Consider the following 10,603-nt stretch of genomic DNA (forward strand, 5'->3'; position numbering starts at 1 on the left):
GAACCTGACAATCCTGGCCAGGGAGATGTCCCTTTTGAGATTGACTCAAAACTTATAAAACCATTTGGTCAACGGAGTATAGAAGGGGAAAAAGGTCTGTTAGGTTATTAAAGACAGTGCCTATCCATGTCCTTTACGTGTTTTAGTTCTAGTAGTGCCTCTTTATCCTCTTTTGTTTTCCAAATGCCTTTGAAATTAATTAATCTACCGCATCCTTATTTTGTTGTCATATTAACTTCAGACTAACGTGATTGTTTATCATAGAATATTCAGTATGTCATGCTACTCCCTTGATTAACGTCGGTTCCTACTAATATTTGCATTCATGCTTGTCACTCTCCTTTTTCTCATGTAGTGCGCAAAACTTTCTACTACCCCAGGAGGCAGGTTCGATTGTGAAGGCCCAATTACTTTAGACTTCTAAGCTCGGAGATTGCGTGAAAACAGATGGATCAAGTGACCGCTGCATATCTTAAGGAGCTATTAGTCGTCGAAATGATCCGGAGTCAGTTCATAAGGTGGGTGAGAGGAACCTGTCATAAATCTAACCCAGCAGCTCTTGCGAATACGTCAAGGCTTTGGTGAAGGTTGATAGGCTTGATGAAAAGTTGGGAGCTTACTCAAAACTTTGCACCGAGGGGAGAATCAATGAGAAAAATGTTTCCAATTGTAAAGACTTGCTACTTTGGTGAATATATTCCTACCTGGTGATAGCTATATCGAATGAACTCACTTCCCAGTGTTTTATACTTCCTCTTCTGTAGATTACGGATTTTGTTTGTTTCTTGAGAATTTTATTTTGACTGGGCTTTTTATGTAGGGATACTCCTCGGTGCTAATAGCTTGCAAGTAGATGATAGGAAAGTGTTGGAGCACTTTCGCTTTTAGACATGTGGTGAAAATCTTCCAAAGATGGAACTCTGGGTACCGCAAATGCACCTTACATATGGTGACTGCGGAAGGAGGCACTTCAAAAGAGCAGTTGTGGCGGACTGTTGTGCTTGGGTTTGTCGTTCCTTTTAATATTGGTATTGGGGCTCTAATTGAGGTGAGAGAATCGGCAAAGGTTATGCAACCAGTGATTCTTGGCCTGTGATTCAGTTTGTATTAATTAAATGATAAATAATATGCTTCTCATTTTCCTTACAGCGGCTGGTTTACAAGCATGAAGAAGGCAGCCTAGAGGAATTCTAATACAAAAGTTTAGTGATGTCGAAGGGAGTTGACGAGTGCAAACTGAACTGAAAATTGTTCACTATCTTCATTCGCGATCACAAGTATACTTGTATGGTCTATTGTTTGGTAAACCTCAAATACACACACCCAAAAATAATGAAGTACTTTTGAACACTATGCCTTTAAAGTTGTTTGGACATTGCATTTAACATGATGTCAAGGGATTTTACTTTAGGGGCGCTTGTGTGTTTACTCCAAAATAAGTTCTGTATATAGGCTATACTTAGATGATTTCTTGAAATGGCTTTAGTTTTCCACTGCTTCCATGTTGATGATGTTACCCGCATTGGCTTTATTTATCCACTGCTACCATGAATTATTAAAATGCTTTAGTTTTACAACTTCTCTCCGTGTTATGGTTTTTTACCTGAATTGCTTCTTTCTCCATGCACAAATCTTTTCAACTCTTCAATGGGAGAAGCATTTTGGGGAGGGTTTGGTGAGGGGATTTAGCGTGGAATGAGTGTTGTTCGACTATTATTTCATGGAATAAACAGCACTTGAAATAACAAGTTGTGGCCACACCCTGCAACCTTATCCATCAATCCTTCCTTTCTTGGATTTCTTAACAAACTCTGTATTATGGGTTGCGAAAGGAATAGAAATATATATATTTCACTATAGCTAGCTTGTCATGTGCCAGCGTTTCACCGTATGTGGTGAAAGCCTTCCAAAGGTGTTCTACTGGTTGGCCACCTGGCACTGGAAGACAACTGTTTGGCATGAGCTATAGCTGGAGAAAGCTGGGTGTGCCATTTTCTCGTTTGCAGTGGGAGTGAAATTTTAAGAAATGTTTGTTGGTGTTTGAGCTCGGTAGGGTGGCAGATCTCTTTGCTGCTGCAAAAAAGAGGTACCTTGTATAATTTTCATCGCGAGATTGATGCTCTAGGCGAAGCGAATCCAAAGGGATCGCAAGACATGAAAATGAACTTTAAATCAGTTGCTTGTTTGACTGGATGATATGCAAACAGAAATGAGGGGATCTCGTGATGCGCTACTCTAAAAAAAAATTTTCAGAGTCGTTAGATAAGGCACTGGGGTGAGACTGGCGGTGTTGATCGCATAAAACGTGTGTCCCTAATCCTGATGTGAGGCCGGAGGCACGATCTTAGAATCTCACATGTCGAAGGTAATTGGCTTTTACCATGGAGATGTTGTTTTCTTGAGTACCATGGAGTTTTTTACCATGCATGGCTTTGACCGAGGACTTTTTTTAGTCTGTGTGGTAGCTCACTTATTGGCAACTTAATGATGACATTATGAGTTGCTGAATAACATCCGTTTGGATTTTAAATATCGAAAATTCAATGCTTCAGTTTTTCACCACTGTCTTGTATGGGTACTCAAGGTGTGAGTGTGATCTGATGATAATTGCTAGAGGAAACACCGGGATTCTCAGTGGGCCGATCTTGCAACTTAGTCAATGTCGCTGCTCTAAAGCTGCAATGGATGGTGCCAAAGCAGTGACCATGTTGAATCTAGAGATGCGAAGGACAAATCTATGATGGGCAGCGAACGGAAATCAGCAGTTTATTTCTGAATACTCGCGGAAAATAACGCATACACGAGGGAGGACACGCCTTGTAGCCGTTCTTACGGATGGTGGCGTTACCAGTACACAAAAAGCAACTATGTTCCACGAGGTATGGCTCTAGGTCTGGTTTCCCAGGACAGAGAAGGACGAAACGAGCATATCTCGTAAACAAAATGCTGGCGCTCGTCTTGATGTTTGGCATAGGGTGGCAGAGTAGCTGAAGAGCTCATTTTTGGGGAAAGCCGAAGTGACTTCAGGTTCGTCCCAGTGATCTTCAAGCAGGCCAAACAAAACCTTCGTCGAGCAATGGTAAACCAAGTACGGCATGAGTCAACACAGGTGGGTGTCGTTACTCACACTATGATGATAATGGTAAAGAGCTGAGCACGGACTCGGCTCCTAATTGAGGCAGGACAGTCAAGGAATTTTTTGAGGAGAGCATACAACAAATGCCAAAAACGATTCTATCCACACATAACAATGAGCTTCACAGCTCTCGCCAAGCATTGCTCGCATGAGATCTTACAGGAAGTCAATCAAGAAACTTTAATTAACAAGGAACTCCAGCAAACTCAAAGACAGCAAGCACATTGACAACACAGAACGGTAGTAATTCACAGTCCCACAGCTTCCCCCAACGACACCTGAATGACAGACAATTGCTGCTGCTGCGGCTGACTGCGGGGCCGCCGCCGACCAGGCGGCTTGCCGCTGCAGCTGCAACTGCAACGCTGCGCAGCCAAAGCAAAAGGCGATTGCCCCTGTAGGATCTAGCATGCACGTGCTTTTTTCTAATAGTAGCAGTTCTGGAAAGAAGCAGTCTTGTATTGGAAATTCTGGCGAACTCGATTCAAACACAAAGTGGCTTACTGTATAGCAGTTATATGTGCATATCCGTTGGTTATTTGCATATGAAAAATTTATTTGTCCGTAAACACTATTGCAGTTCGTATTTCTGCAATGTGGCCATTTAGATGCAGGCCTTTATATGAAGGGGAAATTCGTACAAGGCAAATGGCAATGAATCCGTCTTGTGAGATGTCGCCATGGAACTTACTTTTTATATCCTCTTTGTTAACCTTGCAATCAACTTTTCTACACTCTTTTAAAATTAGAATGGCTTAAAACTTTTTTTTTTAGAAACAAATTACGGAAATTACCAATTATATTTGGACCAGTTCATGACAACAATGTACAAGACTATTTGCGCCGAATATGAACCAACAATCGCTGGTTCACAATTATTTATTAAGCAGGTTTTTTTAGAAGTGAAATTTCTTTAATAAAACAAGGGGAAGATTTTTAGAGAAATTACCATCACTTTTGAACATTTTCCAAAATATAATCCGAACAATTATTCTTCCATCAAAATCCGATTATATGTGGTCATTGTACACTCGTGAAAATACTTTTTGAAGAAAGTTTAACTCTCTTATTTTTAAAAAAATAAAAACGTGTGAGTGATCGAAGACAATTCTGAGTAGATTGGAATTTATTAAGACCCTAAGTTTTTCTTATCGATTTTCCTAGCTTGGAAGGAGAATTGATTTACTCCCTCATAAACAAAACAATACAAACACAAGTAACGTGTCAATGATACACGAACAAAACCCTCCAAAATAGGTTAATACTGAAACAGGTCTGAGTGCTGATCTTACCTTCAAACGGCCAACACGAACAAATCCTGGAAACGATGAAGGCGCGCCGCGAGCCAGGAAATACTACTAAATGAATTAACGGTGCGTCTCCATCTAACATAATCCTGCTGCTCACAGTATTTTTTCTTTCAATTTTGTTTATGCAGCATGACATAAATATCATTTGTAACTTTGCTTAACAGCATGGTGAGTGGAGTGAAGGGAAAAAGGAGGCGAAATCCCACGCTCTTCTTTTATTGGGGTTTTTGGATGATCTGTTTTCCTCAATTTATTTGTAAATTGACGTGGGTTGTGATTTGAAGCTCACGGATTTGTCTTGTTTCGGTACCTTTTCTCCTATGATTTTCTGAGTATTTTGAATTTATTTACTGAAGAAAAAAACCAGATTTTTTTTTTCATGTATGGGTCCTTTGATCATGGATAATTTTAATGGGTTTTAGTTAGTTGACATATTTCTATTTCTTTTTTCACCGGTTTATAGAGCGGAAGAGAGTGATTATACACAATCAGTTATGAGAGAAATCTGATGGGATATTGCATGAAACTAGGTGTCCGAGGAACTTGTAATTATATGCCATTGGATTTCGTCCCGCTAAGGTCGTGAATCTTGTCCACTTGCACCATATCAAAGGCTTCACTTTTTACAAAAATTTGTTCCTGTTTTAATTTATTTGATTTTGGGATTTTTAATAGGATCGCTTCCAATGGCGAACCTTGCTTTTGGCTTTTGAAAAGAGAGGGTATCAGCGCTTTTCGCTTTGACTTTACCGGCAAACTGGTAAGGTGTTCGCTGATAGGTAATCCAAGCAGGACGGCATGAACGGTTTGGTGAATCTATGATGTATCTCTTCGTAATTGTTTTGTGATGCTTTAGTTATTTGAATTAAGCTGATTTGAGTTTTCCTGTGTTTGACATTTTAGTTGAGTTATTTTTTAATGAATCATCTAATTGAAAGTGAAGTAATAGTAACTTTTGATACTTTCTAAACAATTATATGGTTAATAGACATGAATACTTGACTGTGGCTTTAGAGAGACAGATTATTGTACTTACTACCTTTCCTGGGCCCTATTGTCTATCCTAAAACTTGTTCTTATAAAATAAAAATAAAATAATTCTAGATGGATAGGAAGTATTTTCTACCATATTATCCCAATTTTTTGTAATGGGAGTTTGATGCTCGAAGCTTCCATCATTTATATTTCATGTAAAAAAATTCAAATCTTGTCGGCAATTCAGGGAGATGAAGGTTCATTTCAGTAGGAATTACAAATCCGAGAAGCTGAAGATCTACGTGATGTGGTTAAGCTTTTCGTGCACGAAACGTTTTGTCACGGCAGTTGTTGGACATAGCCAGGTAAGTTGCCCCTACTAACTAACTGTTAGGGTTGCTTGAGGCGATGTTTTATGCTTTCTCCGAATATTTTTTTCATGCTAACTGGTCATAAAAGATGCATGATTGTGTTAAGTAGTAACACTTGCCACCGCCTTGCCTGTTTCTATGTCCCTACTATGCATTCGGATGGCTCTATGGCTTAAAAATATTTTAGTTGCATTTGGGCAACAACTACTGTCAAGCAACATGTTACTACATATGTCTTGACCACCCAGTACTTATCTTTGGCTAAATTTTTTTTTCTGCTTAAATTTGGTGATCATTAACTATTAATCAACTTCTTTGGTATTGGATGAGAATCTTACAGGAGGGATGCTGTGCTTTCTATTCGCTTCGAGGTATAACTACGTAGAAACAGTATAATATTGCTGGCGGTTTAATTTAAGGAAGGAATTGAAGGTCTCCTCGTAAAGACTTCAAGAAAAAGAATTAAGGTCATGGATGTATTGATGTTTGTCAACCCGAAAAGTCTGTATATTTATGTTTTGTTTCCGTTCCACCATCCACGTGATGGCGTATTTTTTACTTTTTATTTTCGTAAGTTCTTTAGGAGAGATTGTATATCGTTGAGTGAGGTAAGTCTGATGGACCGTTAAAGACGGATATACTTGCTCGGCATCGAACCATCCACTAAGCTGCAGGTTGGAAATTATCGGTTACTTGTACTTGATGACATATTTGATCTTACAAATAAGTTGAACATTGTTCATTCATATATCTATCTTAGCTCTGGATTGACTGGATAATTAATATCGAGAACATCATGCTTTCCAAACTATGACGATCAATGTTATTAAAATCTCGCAACACGTGGGCACCTCCTCTCAACTCAAGTCTCTGTGAGGCTTCATCCTTGTACCTTGTCTCAAGGAGAGACCATGAACGACATTCTTGTTACGCCTTGAAGTTCAAGGGACCACCTCTTGAGCACACACCACCTCAAATGTGTTGGGGTAATCCAAATGAAAAACAAGATATCATTTTGTTTGGCTCATGGACTAATGGAGTAAAATAATATGTTTCTCTTATTTGGGTAGGTGGTTGACCGTTACATAGGGACGGAAAGATGAAATTGTAACCGCTCGAAGATGCTGTTGAATTATCAACCAAAATAAAAAACCATACTCTACATATATTTGAAGGAGCATATCACGAATACTCAAACAGCAGACGGAGTTTTTAGCATCATTTGTTGTAGCTTCGTGAAAAGAAATCCATGCCTAAACCAAACCCCACATCCTCTTGCCGCGGAAGTAGTAAAGCTTCGGGTTTCTTGTCTCTAGTTTTCTTCTTCGTATATAAATACTAACTCTATTTTGAACCTTGAAACACTTGTTTAAGAAAGGGTTCTTAGTATTGTTAATGTGAGGATGAATGAATGTTTGATCTCCTAAAAGGTATGTATCATAAAAGAGAAATTTTCTCGATGTTAGGCCAATAAATGGACGACAATAAAACAAATGGACAGGAAAAAAACTAAAAAACGTTTTGGAAAAGAACAACAAAAGCACTCTTTATTCGATGATAATGAATATAAATAAAAAAATTTGTTATGTTCCTTAAAATTTATGAAAACTTTAAGAATAGAGGCGACATTTTTTTAAACCATATTGTGTACTCATTCGTGAATAAAGATTAATATTTTTTGTATCATTAAAAAATTACTATTCAGTTTATATTTTTATGTTTAAATATGATGTAGATATATCATTAGTTAATCAACATTAATTTGATTTCAGATCAAATATTGAATATAAAAATAGATATTTATATATTATAATAAAAAGTTGATTTGATTTTATATGTAGGACGTGTTATTTTCGAAATTTTATATATTCATTTAACAACATAGTCTATGATGATGATACTTACACTGATTTTTTTTTCTCTCATTTTAGTACTCTTCTTTAAAACTTATTCTTCATTCCACATTTCCTATAAACGAATAAAGATATTTGGTTATTCATTCTTTGGAGTCTACGACTACAAGAAAGAATATGGTGTCATGCTTTGCAGACATATTCGAGATCCAGTATAATAAATGGTGTGTTTTCACATAAAATATCTGAAATAGTAGTGCCTCCATTTCATTCTATGAATAATAATCCCTATAATTTCATATTTTCTATGACATTAACTGATCATTTGGATTGTACATTTAAACATAAATTAATAAATAATAATTTAAAAGAATATAAAAAAAAAAAAAAAAAAAAAAAAAAAAAATAATAATAATAATATAATGAATAATCATTTGAACAGTGACAGTGAGAAAACACTGGCAGTCTGTGTAAGTTACCCTACCATGCTCGCCCTTTCATTTTCATCATCCAACCACACGCAATATTATCGTTCAAAAAAATAATATATATATATATATATTGTTCTGGGAATGAATCACATGACAGTCATTAACTATCGTACAAAAATAATTTGTGAAAAAAGTAGATATCCTTTGTTTTTGTTTTTTACACAAAAAAAATGTGTGAACGATCTCCTAAAAAATAGTATTAATCCGTGTCGTGTCCACTCGCCAGAGACTTGTTGTTTTTGTTTACGAGTACAAAATAACCAGTTTCCGCCGCTCTTCCTACGATTTAACCATTCCATTTCACGCACAAAACAGAAACACAACATTTTGGGGATAAGAATTAATCTCTGCCCACTATCAATTGCAATAAAAAAGAGAAATTTTTCCTCCACCAGAGACCATGGACAAGGGTAAGAAAAGGGTTTCTTCACTCAGATCCCTCACTCTCTCCTTCCATCTCTCTTTTCTTGCATTTTGTGAGTGGAAAATGGGTGTCCAGAAGAGTACAATTACATCAGATGAGCTCAACACCCAAACGACAAAAGAGGGGATCTTTGGATCTCAATCAAGGGAAGTGTACGAGGTCTCAGATGGCGAAAGATCTCTGGTGGCGGAGTCACCGCTCTGAATCTTGCGGGCCTAGATGCAACCGATGCATTTGTTGCTTATCATCCAGGCACCGCCTGGCGTATCTTGACAAATTCCTTAAGCGGGTTTTTATTTTGGAAGACTATTCTGTGTCCGAGGTTTCCAACTGATACAGAAAAACTAGTGTCTGAAGTTCTCTAAACTGGGACTTTTCGAGAAGAAAGGCACGGGGTTTTTGGATTTCAATGTTTTTTTTATGGCCTTGCTGTTTGCTGTCATTGTTTTAGGAGTTGATTTCTCTGATGGCGTGCTGTTGCATTTGCTCTGTGGTTGTTTGGTGGGATTCCTTTGGATTAGAGTGGTGGAATTGGGCATGAATTCTGGTCATTTATCAAGTGATGATGACTCGAAACTCACAGAGTTGCCCCTGTTCTGTCTGTGAATTGCCTCTCCGGGAATTCAGCATTGCTTGGTGGAAATGGAACCATAACGCTCCACACACATCGCTTGCACAGCCTCGACCCGATCCAGATCTTCAAGCACAACATGCCGTTTCTTCGCCGTGTCTTCAGGTATATAACTCAATCACTTCTTGCTGTGATACGAGAGAAAAATGAATTTGGACACTTTGTCAAGATTCTTGGTTAGTTACCAGCATTGGAGACATTTTATCCCGTTATGTGTTTTGCTAGGATTAATTTTGTATGCCACAATCATTCTTCTTGTTGGTTATCTAAGAGAAAGTGCCCAATAGGAGGCAGGAGCTAATTAAGGAATTGCTGGTGTTCTGGATTTGGTACCCTTTACTTGTTTCCTTGTTTACCCAGTTTGGGAGAAAGGGTGGTGTTTGTCTTAGCGAGCTTCACGGTCACGTCTATTCAACATTTCCAGTCTGTTTGAATACCATTTCTTCTCATCTGATGTTTATCTTTGGATTTCCTGATGGTAAGACTGGTTCGAAAAGCAAACACTACTGGAACTCTCAAATATATGGCTCTTCTGTATGGATTGTTCCACGGTGGATTGCATTCCCAATTGAAATCATTTGTTTCCTAGACTGCCTCGATAATGCCCGCCGGAAATCCCCCTTTGTGCGGGAACTCTGCAAGAAACATGGATTTCCTTAAACAGTGCATCGTTCTTGGAGGCAAATGTTATGACTGTGGCAAACACTTGAATGCTCGCGGCTGCCGGCTCGGGATTTCTCTTCTCAACGGTTCCAAAAAATCTAGTCTGGGAAGCGTCACCCTCACTCACAGGTTGAATCAGGAATGCTATCCACATTTTTTCTCAAATTGGCTTGCGTTTGTTTCTTGAAAATTTTTAAGTATGAGTCGTTTCCAATTTTTTCTAGGATGCATCACAATCCTGTTTGCCCAACATGTTAACATTTTATTCAGTACTTTGAGAGCTTCGAAATGTTTTGTTTCAAGAATTAGCTATGCTGTCTGATCTTGATTGCATGGAAGAACACATTTTCTCAAATTATCCATATGGTTGCAATCATATGTCATATATAATCTGGGTTCATAGTTTCTTTCTTGGCAGTAGACGAATAGTTTGAGCAATGTTTATTTAGGCTACTCAGTTTAAGCCTCTCTGTCAACAACTACAGACCCACAGTAAGTCCCAACAGTCTTTGGTAGTTAAGTTCAGTTTAGTTTGGCTTGCATTTTTATGGACACTTCTTTAGACATGGCAGTGGACAGAGTTAACCAAAGTCCCATCCGATCAGCCTGTACATGATACCCTTTGATGAAAAAAACAATCTTTCTTTTACACATGCTTCCCGCTGCTTTTTTAATACTGAAGACAGCGTGAGTACACCGAGAAATGTGGTCCCAAATCCAACGTAAAACATTAGGAGATGTTGTGATGA

General features: G+C 38.1%; 2 pseudogenes; both read left to right on the forward strand.

The window, feature by feature from the left end:
• Positions 1-946: 946 nt before the first annotated feature.
• LOC140828600 (ATP-dependent zinc metalloprotease FTSH 4, mitochondrial-like) lies at positions 947-3,324 on the forward strand (annotated as a pseudogene).
• Positions 3,325-8,623: 5,299 nt separating this feature from the next.
• On the forward strand, positions 8,624-9,988 carry LOC140828601 (acyl-lipid (9-3)-desaturase-like; annotated as a pseudogene).
• Positions 9,989-10,603: the final 615 nt, after the last annotated feature.

This window comes from Primulina eburnea, chromosome 3 (genome assembly GCF_022965805.1).
Source record: "Primulina eburnea isolate SZY01 chromosome 3, ASM2296580v1, whole genome shotgun sequence".
Lineage (NCBI taxonomy): Eukaryota > Viridiplantae > Streptophyta > Magnoliopsida > Lamiales > Gesneriaceae > Primulina > Primulina eburnea.